Genomic DNA, 12,366 nt, shown 5'->3' with positions numbered 1-12,366 from the left:
ATGACAACCTGGAAAAAAAATGCTTTTAATTGACTGAGTTGATATTCTTAGCAGACTTAATGTTTATAAATTAAAAATGCAAAATAAATCTTTATTTTTCTGAAACTACAGTGACCAGTAAAGGGCGCGACATATTTAGAAGGCATTCAAATAAAATGGCAAATACAGTGCACTATATAGTAAATAGGGAATGACTGTAAACAGCTGATGGCTGTTTCCCACCTCTGTCTTATAGAACACTTGCTCCTCTCCATCACTCCTTTTACTATTGCCTGTCAGTCAGTGCTGATATAATCCATCATCATTTTAAATATTGGTATCAGCCTTCAAGAACACGTCCAGCCTTAATGTCATCAAAAAGAATCTCCGTCTTTATTCAGAATGACTGAAATGTCAAAATCAGCCCAAGCTTGCAGTACATGGTTGGACTTTGAGCACCACTGTGTGCTCCAGCGATAAAAAGGTGTTGTTAGTTTCAGTGGAAAAGGGAATTTGACAGATGTACTTCCCTTCCAAAATGGATCAAATTGAGGAGACGTGACTAGACATGTGCAGCTCTTTGACGTATTTGATATTGTTCCATATTTGCCTTCACGCAGTTTGAGCGCGGAACACGTCAGCTGTTACCCTAAAAGCTGTTCTTTGAACCTGCAGTGACCCAGGTTTGGCAGGGCGGAATTTCTCAGGCTACTGATTCACTGTGAAAAGAGAAGAAGAGATTTTGCTGATATGGAAACACTGTTGACAATAGACTGTCTTTGTCTTCCTATCTCTCCATCTCTCTCTCCCTCTCCATCTCTTTCAGACGACTATCATTTCTGAATTATATTTTACGGCTCATTAAGCATCTGTAGTGCTGGGGTGCAGACACAAAAGCAGAGGGGAGGAGGAAGAATTGATGAAAAGACGGGAGAAACACTGAGAGAAGCTCTGGGAGAACCTCCTCCTGAAAACCTACAGTATTCATGCTAATGAAAAGATGTGTTTAATTAGCACCAATTAAACACACACAGATGGCACACAGCATGGACTGACACTTGTTTAATGTGAGGCATGTCGCACTGATAGTGAAAAGGAATTCCGAGGCCTTTTTCAATGGAAAAACCTTGATTTTCCTGGAATCTTTTTTTGTTTTTTAACATTTTTTTTAATTAAGAATCACAGAACAAAAACCTTTGAAACCTATTTTCCATGAAATGGTTGAAACAAAAATAACACAGACTGAGAAAAAATTGAAATAAATTGAAAGCGGCTCTCTCGGTAAGAGGTGAAATTCAAAGGTGACACGATGAAATCCAAACCAAGAAGTCCAGTTTGAGTAATGCATCCATGTGCCAAGGCTTATCACATGTGAAAAATACAGCACAGCAGGTTTACGACACAATGAGACGAGACAGGATTTTACAACTCTGATCACTTATCGCAGCAGCTCTTCCCTCTCACAGCTTGTAAAGGAAAAACAGTTGAATTTAGCAAAATGCTACATAGCACACACTACAGGGCCTGAACCTGGACGGAGCACCTGGATTTTTTCTTTTCCTTTCTGAATGTGCCCATCATCTGCATCCATTCATGTCTCTCTGTCCTCAGTGAGGTGAATAAGGAGCTTTTGGTTTTTGCAGCCTTCTCTGGTCAGTCCAGAACTGGTCTTAAGCCTTTTTTAGACATGGAAAATCTAACTGATGACTTTGTTTATTAGTGAAAGTGATGTTTTTTGTCATTCAGCGGGTGTATGTTGCGTGAATGTCAGGTCTCTACTTAGACGTGACAGGAAACGAGCCACAAAGCTCATGTGATACTTTGCACCTGGTGCAGCAGAGGGAGCGGTGAGCTGAAAAATAATCATCTGCAGAAGAAAAATGTTTTCAAAATGATTCTTCCATTGGAGCCTTAATCTTTTCCCCCACAATGCGAGAGGAAAAGATCGTTTTAAAAAAAAAAAAAACTGGCTCATTCATAGTGTTTTATGGTGTATTCACCTGATTTTATTTTCTTTGTGCATAAGAGATGATGAATAAGTGATTGTGTTCCAGTGTGAGACAAGGTGAGGATTTAATATCTCTGGGTGTGTATTTAATCCTGTGCTGCTGCAGCAAAGTGACTGGACCCACATTTACAGGACAGAGCGCATGTCTGAGAGGCTTTATATTAACATGGCAGTTGAGAAAGCCTCAGTATTAGTAACAACAGCAGTAACCAACTTTGATACTTTGATGATGATAATGGATGTTGAAGGGCAGGGCACTGACTGCTGCACCGTCCTGTTTCTTCTCCCTGTTTAAATTTTCCACCTCTGTAGGTCCTTCCAGCCACAAGGTCACAGTGTGTTTTTAATTGTGGTGCCCCTCAGACCCCCACACCCCCCAACGTATCCCACCAACCCCCTCAGCCCAAATGATGAACGACTGCACCTTGTGAAAAGAGCCCTCTCCAATAAACAAGCTTATCTCTCCTCTCTCTCTCTCTCGCTGCTGCCTGTGAATAATGAGCTCTGGGTATCACTGTTAATCACTATAATTGTTAATGTTAAGAGGGGGCCGGTTGCTAGTTGCCCGACGCCCCACGCCTTTATTGATTTCATTTTTTTACATTAAAACGCTGCATGCCTTTGTCAGAGTGGTGGGTCACCCCCTCACTCCCCACCCCCAGAGAGAAGCTAATTAGTTATTTAGTGGCCTGTGTGTGTGATGGTGTGTATGTGGGATGGCAGAGCAGAGCTAAAGCCTGTTATCAGTAGCCTGATAAAGGGAATTGGTTGTCCCACAGTAGCTGTGAGAGGCTATGGCTGATAGCAGCGTGGCTATTACAGAGAGGACAGGCACGTGCATGCTCACATACACACATTTATACACATACTGCTGGAAACATACACATGTAAATAAACCCAAGCACATAAACAGACGTGGAGTATGAAGAAGAACTCAACCTGAAAACACTTCAATGCAGTTTACAGACAGCCAGTGGAGCATTTTCACTGAGGACCAGAGGAACATGTAACCCTCACTTTCAAAATCCACTTTTTGTGCTGCACAGTTTATTGGAAAAAGATACTGTGCCAGAGGTTTACTCTTTTCAGCTGTAGCTATGCACTCACAGCAAAAACTTAATGAGCAGCAGAGTATAACAGAGGAATGTGATGCCACTGAGGAAGACCTTCTGCTCAGATTACATGGGAGAGAAGGAGCTGAACTCCAAACCTGATTCCAAAACAGTTGGGACACCGTGTAAAACATAATAAAACAGAATGTGATCACTTGCTAATGATTTTTGAGTCGACAGAAACAGCAAATAGAATATATTCAGTGTTTAACCTCATCAGTTTCATTGATTTGTGTAAATATCTGCTTATTCTGAATTTGATGCAACAACACAATCAAGTTGGGACAGGAGCAACTAAAGACTGGGAAAGATGTGGAATGCTCCAAAAACACCTGTTTGGAACATTCCACAGGTAAACAGGTTGATTGGTAACAGGTGATAGTATCATGATTGGGTCATTCACAAACGAGGATGGAGAGAGGTTCACCACTTTGTGAACACATGATTGGATGAAGGATATTACTACATGAGCTCAGGAACACTTTGTAAAACTGCTGTCAGTAGACAGTTTGTTTGCAAATGATTTCATTTTAAACAGCATCCCAACTTCTTTGGAACCAGGATCGTAGTATAACTGCTAGCAAGCTAATCTACTAGCATTGTTACTACCTGCTACTGCTTTTGGCTCTGTTACAATGGTATCCAATGGACCGCAGTGACTATGTGTCATGAGATTTTATTTGAAAAATAATGGTATTATGGACACATTTCAGCAGGAACTGATGAATGATTTTTGTTGTCTCATAACTACACTGGCATTGAGGTATGCTCACCTGATACTGGGAACAGAGGTCTTGATGGAGGCAAAAGACCCACACAAGAATTTAAGGGGAACCCGTCTAATACAACTGAAATATAGACACTGAAAAGCAGTAGTTTGCATGAATATTCATAATGGATAAAATGTTATTTTGGAGCACTGTTAGCTTATGACATGTCACTGTCCATGATGGCTGGTTGTGTCTGCAGAGGAGGCCTTTCTAAGCTCAAATTGACGAGAAGGCGAGGAAGTACTTCCACAAGTAAGACAGAGTGGATGTCCACTAATTAGCATCAACAACAAAGTTGGCCTTCAGATGTCTTCCAGTGGTTCATAAATGACTTTTCCTCCAGAAGAGCCAGGAAACAAAGGAGAAAGAGAAATATTGATGTAGTTTGTCATGAGAAGAGTAAACTTCTGAATCAAAGTGGATTATCATGGAAATTTTCTCTTTTTTTTTGGAACCTTTGAACAATAAAATAAGTTTTCAGCTTTGAATTTTATTCAGCTCTTATCTGCCACTCTTTTATTTTATTCTTCAACCATTGTTGTTACCTTGTCACAGGTTCCAATTCATTTTATGTCATTCTTTAAGTATTTGTTTCATTTATTTAATGTTGCCTTTTTTTTTTTTTTTACATTTGCATTTATTTTTATATAACATATAATAAGAACATGCCAGGCTGACATTGGTAAACAGCTACAATTAATGAAACTGATAATGCATGCGTCAGATTTACAGTAGTTGTGTGAACGATCAAGCATTGATAATAGTCAATAGTAATGGTGGTGCTGAGGCACTGGAGGGGCCTCCAAATCAAATTCTGGGCCCAATAAAGGCATGGGTTGGCCCTGTTGAGGGTCATAAATGACCTTTAACCTCTATTCATAGTACATTGTTATTACATAAATGACACCAATTTTGATGTTCACTTTGGCGTAGCGTTTGTGTTGGTGGTTGTAAATATACTGTACTGTATGTAGAAAGACAGAAAATCCTTTCGCTCATAGTGAACCTCCTGGATAAAGTTAACTTTGCCACGGCCCTTCACTGTCTTCATTTGATTACATACGAACATCCTAATTTTCCTTTAATTGAAGCAGATAACAAATAATTTCCCTCTTCAGTGTTTCTTATTATTTGGAATAATGGAAGGTTGGCAACGTTAAGCAAAGTTCACCTTACACTCTAAAAGCCTATTAAGATAAACTGTGAAGACCTTAATTCTTCACTGAAAGAAAGATAAAGGTAGAGCAATTTGGAAAATATGTCGAAAATCACTCATTCTGACCTGAGGATGAAGTCAGGTATATAGAATGTTTAACAGATTTGGGCACAGACACAATTGAGACAGCTGGAGTCAGTCAGACGTGTGAGAGCTTTAACATTTGTTTAGTTACAATAATGTTCCACATTGTTGTTCCTTTAATTCCAGAGGACTCTTTGTCATGTGGCCAAACGAGAGCTGTTGTTCTTGTTGGTGTTTTTAACTTTTGTGTCTCTGTGATTCTTTGTAATAAATCAACTTTTCTGTGAACAAAAATCCACCTTATGTTCAAATAAGTCTGCTTTTATACCTCTGGAAAAGGATGTGTGTTAAGCTTCTGGTTCAGCTGTAATCTGTTTGTATATGCTTGGCACCAGGCCAGTGGAGATTTAGCATCATCACTCTCTGCACTGGAAAGCAGTACAGTAGCTCGCTCCTCTGATCATGTGTGGAAAGCAGGACTGCGCACCCCAAAATCAAATATACGTTTTTTTCCTTCTTATCTGTAGTGCTATTTATCCATCTGGATCAGAGGTTCTCAAACTTATTACTCAAAGTTCTGCATGTGATTTGTTTAAGGTCAGAGGTCTGGAACGATTGGCAGTAACAAAATAACATTTAATCAATTACTTATTGTCACATCTCTTATGTCATGAAACAGACAAGGCAGACAAGGCTCAGGCAGTTTGTCCATGTTTATTTCTGACTCAGACATATTCTTACAGCTACATTTACACTAGTTGTAGAAATGGTGCACTTGAGAAAATGAGACACATGTGCTATTTAGGAGCTGATGGTAAATTCATGTGCGAATTCAGCAGCAACAACACACGATGCTCTCTCAGACGTTACCATGATAACGATGTCAACAACAGGCAAACAAGTCACATTGAAACGACATTCAGTTGGATACAGTGAATGATCTGCAGCTACACTGTATATTCAGCATCACTAACAAATTATTGATCAATAGAAAATGACAGTGCTGCTGACCAGCCTGAGATCAGTCAGTCTCATGGGGAAAAGAATTTAATATACACTGTAGGTACACGTCCCCTTTTGAACCTGGGTGACAGAATCAGTTTTGCAATTTACAAGACAAGACTACAAGACAAGCATGTTGAAATCATGTGTGTTTTGTTTATATTTTTCTTTAACACCAATTTCTTCAGTGTTCAGGATGCTGACATTTATATAGGATTGTGGACCAGGTCCACTATTTATCATAAACTGACTGCTGCCGTCATTTACTCTCTGTGTGTGTTTCTTCTTAATTAAGGCTGTGTGTGTAAGCTGAAATGCTCCCTAAAGGAAACTTTAATTTTTAGTGGAACCATTAACCTTTCAAATGACAGAGATCGTGCAGCCAGAGCTGCAACGATGACAGAATGATGATGAGACACTGTGTGTTATTACTGTGTGTGAGCGTCTGTGTCTTTTGTTAATTACTGGCAGTAATCAGATGCTGCTCATTACATCCTCTCAACGCATGACTAGAGACTAGAGATTCATGTATGTTCATGTCTGTGTGTGCGTGTGTGTAAGCTATGATCACGTAATTTTGCCCCTGCAACAGCTAACAGTGTACATACAACACATTCATCCATACACACACACTCACACACACACACACCTCATGCGTGAACACTGTGATCATGACTCCAGATCTCTCATAATTATCTGGCCCTGATCACAGGAATGCTCTAATTACACAGGCTCATTCAATTACCTGGCAGGAATTAGTCTTCTCCATAATGCACCACACATTAACCAGACCAACAGGAATCAGTGTGCGTCATAACACGGCACATACCAGTTACACAGATGGGAAAGTGTTTCAGAAATCACCGCTCATGAATGGAATCAGATGGCTGCTGTCATCCCCACAATACACCACACCCAAACAATGTCACCAGGAATTACTCAGCTCCAGAACACGCCACATAATGATTATCAGAAGACATTTTTAAGATGCTCTATAACAGACCACTATGAATGGCATCCTGCCCCTAAACACATCATCAGCAAAGATAACATCAAGTGGCCCTCTAATGAACTCACTTTAAGTCCATTAGCCACTCAGAAAAAGAGGTCACCAAAATTGTTTCATTTTCTTTATTTGTGATTGTATCCATAATAAGAGAGTACAATAATTAAAGGAGTACTTTATATTTTTACATTGTGGACAGAGCCAGGCCAGCTATTTCCCTCTGCCTCCAGTCTCTATGCTAAGCTAGGCTAACTACAGCACCATACTTAACGCAACAACATGAGAATGGTATCAATGGTTATGGTCCTCGACTTCAACATAGTTTTAATCATTTCTTTCTGGCAGAGCATTCTCTGTAATAGTAGTTGGTAATGGTTAGTATGTTCTCTGGAGTCCCTCAGGGGTCGGGCCTTATGCAGTATTTTGTCTCAGATACATACTCACTCCATTCATAATATTCACAACTTAGGTATTAATTTCCACTGTTATGCAGATGATACCCAGTTGTACATCCCCCTCAAACCCAATGAAATAAGCAAAGATAACTGCATTCTTTCATCTCCTGTCTCCACCTGTTACAATTAGCAGTTGTGTGTTTGCTAGGTGGACCCAAATGCAGGACACAGACACAGAGGCATGTACGAGCCATGAAGGTTTATTGTAAGCTATGGAGGAATGGAGGTGATGTAGAGAGGAGATGATGGCCGGCAGGGACCAAGGACTGGTAAGAGTGACGAGAGGGAAAGCATGGCACGCAGGGGTTAGCCTCGAAGTTAGGAAATGGGAGCAGAGCTGAGATTGAAGCACTGCCGGGGTGATGAGCTGAAGGAGGTTCAGCAGGTGTGGCTCATCAGCAGGGATCCAGGAGATGGATCCCACACCACAGACACAGAGAGAGACAGACAGGAGCACAGGAGATGCAGGGAAGGGGGAAACATTAGGAAACACGAGGGACACCACCGAGTGAGAGGAACACCAACGCATCACACTAACTGTAACTATTGCAGTTACCTGTAAAGTTCAGAATTGACTCTAACATGCCAGTGCTAATCCTTTCAACATTAATACCTTTATAAGCATGACTACGCCTTCTGACAGGGGTCTTTTGGCAATCCCAGTCCAGTTCTTAATGAAAGCAGGCTTTTCCATTCTGTCTGTACCTTTAGTCCTTCTCCCCCTCATGTCTGTTTCAAGTCCTCTTTTAATCTATTACTCGCAATATTTTATTCATCCCATCTTCCATACATTTTATGGCTTTAATCTACATTTGTCTATTTTTCCTCGCTATGACTTGTTGGTCCCTCATCCTTAAAGTGTATTTTAAGTGTCACTAAAGTACGATTGGACATGATTTCACCTCTGATCCTTCTGGGGATTAATGGTTGAAAATGCAGACAAACTCAAAAAAAATGAAAGCTCATCTAAAGCTGCTCAAATGTCAAGTCTTTTACAGTTTGTTAAAGTCAAGCACAGCATGGCTTCAGTTCCTTCTCGCAGGGCTGGGAGGATTTTATCTGTCTGCATCTGAATCTGGCTCATGTGATGGATGACTGCCAGTCACAGTGATGCTGAGGGGATGTGTCCACGCAGGAGGACTTAACCCAGGATTATCAAGATGGCAAGACATGCTTTGTCAATGAGACACCTGCAATGCAGTCTCCTGCAGTGTAATTTACAGTATAATGGGAAGCCCATAGGTCCACTGTGTAAGATTTAAGAGCGTCTATTGGTGGAAAATGGCAGAAATTAAATATAATATTCATAGTTATGTTTTCATTTGTGTATAATCATCTGAAACGAGGAATCATTGTGTTTTTATTACCTTAGAAAAAGCCGTGTTGCACCGCCATGTTTCTACAGTGGCTCATAACGGACAGGCCAAACACTGGCTCTTGTCATCGTGGATTCTCGTACTACTTGGAAGGGGATGGTGAGGCGTGGAGTATTCAGTTAGCTGTGATCTTCAACTTCACCTCTCAGTGCCACTAAATCCTACATGCTGGTCCTTTAAGGCAAACAGCTAGTTCACCAGAGCAGTGATTCTCAACTTGTGGGTCGCGACCCAAAGAGGGTCGTGGACCTGTTTTCAGTGGGTCGCGGGCCCTTGCCTGGGCTAAAAAAAAAAAAAAAAAAAAGTTCAGAAAAATGCTTTTATTTTGAAGGGAGTTTTTTATGCAGCGGAGTGCTGTCTATTGGTGTCGCGGCTTGGGTTGCAGCTTGCCATTAAGGGGTGATGGTGGCAGCAGGACCAGTTGAGAACCACTGCACTACAGATCACTTCTGCCTTGTTTTGTCCAAAAGTTTGCCACTGCAAAGGACATAATTCTTTGTATTACTGCTGAACATTTTCTGTTCAGTAGAAAAGCATAGACCACTGAATGCATTTTCCCTCTTATCAGGCAGCCATCCTTTAGAGGAACCTCGTCTATTTAAGTCCAATTGGGTCCAGCCAAATTTAGTGTGGTAAAGCTCATGTCTTGTTACAATCCAAGAGTCAACCGTGTCAAATGCCATAGTTGTCTTACCCTACATTAAAACTAGATAATTTGCCATCACCATGATTTTCCCCTAACCTTGTCCACATGGGCTTAAAAGTTGACCCTGACAGTGCATTTCTGATTTTGCTTTCCTCGATTCTGCTGGTTTCCAGGATCATTTTGGTATGTTGTAATACATGTACAAATGACTTGACTCATACTCTTGTATCAATAGTTCTTGTTTATATTTCATGCCCCCATATGTAGCATATACTGTACATATGCAGGCTGCTGGTACCACTGGCACTTTTTCTTTCAGTCCAACTTCCAGACAAGGCCCAGCCATGTCAGTCTAGTTGAGTCCAGCACAGAGCAGTTCAGTATATTGATATTGTGTCATGTCTTTTCAGAACTGCAGTGCAATTGGGTTCAGTTCAGTCCAGTCCAGTTATGGGGGATCCTATCCAGTCCAACCCGGCCCATTCCAGTCCAGTCCAGTGGATCCTGTGAAGGAAGTGATTTTAATTAAAGATAAGTTGCTCAGTGTGAGGCCATACTGAGCCTGTTAATCTGAATCCAATAGGCTGGATGTAGCAGCTAGGAGGCCCTTGTAAAGCACAGGCTCTATTGAAGCCCACTGCATTTCATTTGGGTGGGAATCAATGCAGATTGACACCACTTAACATGCAAATGGTGCTCAGGTCAAGCGGCGGCTTCCTGCCCACTGGCGGTGGTCCAACATCTACAGCTTAACTCTCTTTTTCACCTCCTCTTTCTCCTCTTCACACCTCCTTTCTCTGCATTACTTAACCTTTCTTTCCTCATTTGGAACCAGTTTTCTTTTCCTTTTCTTCCCCTGAAAGATTCTTCTCTTCCCTTCTTGCCCTATCTGCCTCCTTGTCCTGCCTCCTTTCTTCATGTCCTTTTCCATCCTACCTTCTGCCTCCTCTTCCCCCTCTCCCCACCTCTCCTCTCCCTTCTTTTCCATCACATTCCTCCCTGCTGTTGTAAAAATCATATTCAGGATATTCGTCCATTTAAAGATATGAGAAAATAAAAGACTATTGATTGCTTGATAAACTGCCACTGATGGCAACAGAATGGGAGTAAAGTCAGTATAACCCCTTGCTGAGGCTGTGTGTGTGTTAGCCAGAGGCACTATATGGGAGATGCTCTGGATCAATAAAGTGTATTTGTGTGTGTCGGCCCTTAGCTATCCTTCCAATTACACATTTCCAGCAGCGCGGCCGAGCACAGCTCTTTGTTAAAGCCTTAATGGATCAGCTCTGGGAAGTGTCCACATGCACACACACACACACACACACAGACACACACAAATAGATACAGCTTTACAAGGTAAGCATTCTCAAATTGATTTGTTAAACAGCGTTTTGAGCCACAGCGCTCTCTGCAACTGTGTAATTACTGTGAGAGCTGATGCTGTATCTGTGTGTGTGTGTCTGCATCAGAGTGTGTCTGTGGATAATTTCATGAAGCGCTGTGCGTTTGTGTTGCTAACAGTTTCCAGATGAAGGAAGCTCCATGTGTCCGATTATTGAAGAAGAGAGCGTTTCATTAGGAATTTACTTCACAACAGCAGGCACATTATAGCCAGCAGCACCTCCTCACTCCTCCACTCATCTCCTCTGCCTTCTTCACTCCTTTCAGATTGAATGAGCAGAGTGTGTTGCTTTATTCATGACTAATCTATTAAACAAGCACTAAACTAATTCAGTTTACAAGTCAAAAAAGAGCATGCAATGATGGATTTGTGGCACAGAAATTTGCAAGATACATTGTACATTTTACTATTTCAAAATCTGCTCTCGCTATTTTATCACTCTGTTTGGAATGATTTGTGAGGCAGCTCTTGCTCCATCTCTTTTTCTCCTTTTGACTTGCCTTTTCTGTACTCCAGATACTGCCATGCCTCACCTGCCCACTAGATGCCATCAGTGAGTTTTCCCGTCTTTGCAAATTACTTGTTCGTATCACCTGCCTGTACCTGATATCTTTTTTTTTTTTTTTTCCCTACAACTGTAAAGTAAAGTCAGGTCATTCATCCAATCATAGCAACCTAACGTTCTTGATGTCAAACCTTGTAACAGCCATCCTAACCCTAACCTTCCTTGGGTTTAATGTCAAGGGCATTTGTTAACTGTGATTGTTTGAATGGCTTGGCTTTGCCATCTTCTGAAAAAGGTTTTTAATTGCCTGTACACATCCAGATGTGTGAAAATGAAGAAACATAAGGAATGCAGATGCTTCCCTAAAGATGAAGTGCATTTTTGAATTTGTTTGAGTTCACGTGTTCCCTTACAGGACAGGAACACTCCAAATCAATATAGTTATTTTCAGTGATCACCTTTATCCTGTGATAAAACTTTTATATGCTGATGACAATACTGTCATCCATAAACAGGACGGGTTCATAAATATTTTGATGATTATGAACATGGCGTGAATGCTGTGTCCTTCACAGTCACAGATCTCAACCCAACTTAACAGCAGTGGGAGATGTTGGAGTGAGTGCAAGATGCTGCAAACAACAATGTTGGATTCACAATCCTGTATCCTCCCATACTGTGGTTGGTTGGTGAAGTAGCCCATGATCCATGCTGTGAGGCGGTGGTCCACCCCTGTGCACTCCATCTTGTCCCTCCAAATCATGTGCTGTTTGGTGTGAGAGGGATCTATGTAGGGATAGGCGACAGATACATCCACCCCAATGCCAGGTTGACAAGTGAACTCTAGTGGGTCCATTAATGGTCT

This window comes from Chaetodon auriga, chromosome 9 (assembly GCF_051107435.1).
Source record: "Chaetodon auriga isolate fChaAug3 chromosome 9, fChaAug3.hap1, whole genome shotgun sequence".
NCBI classification, from domain to species: Eukaryota; Metazoa; Chordata; class Actinopteri; order Chaetodontiformes; family Chaetodontidae; genus Chaetodon; species Chaetodon auriga.
This window is presented reverse-complemented; position numbering follows the sequence as displayed.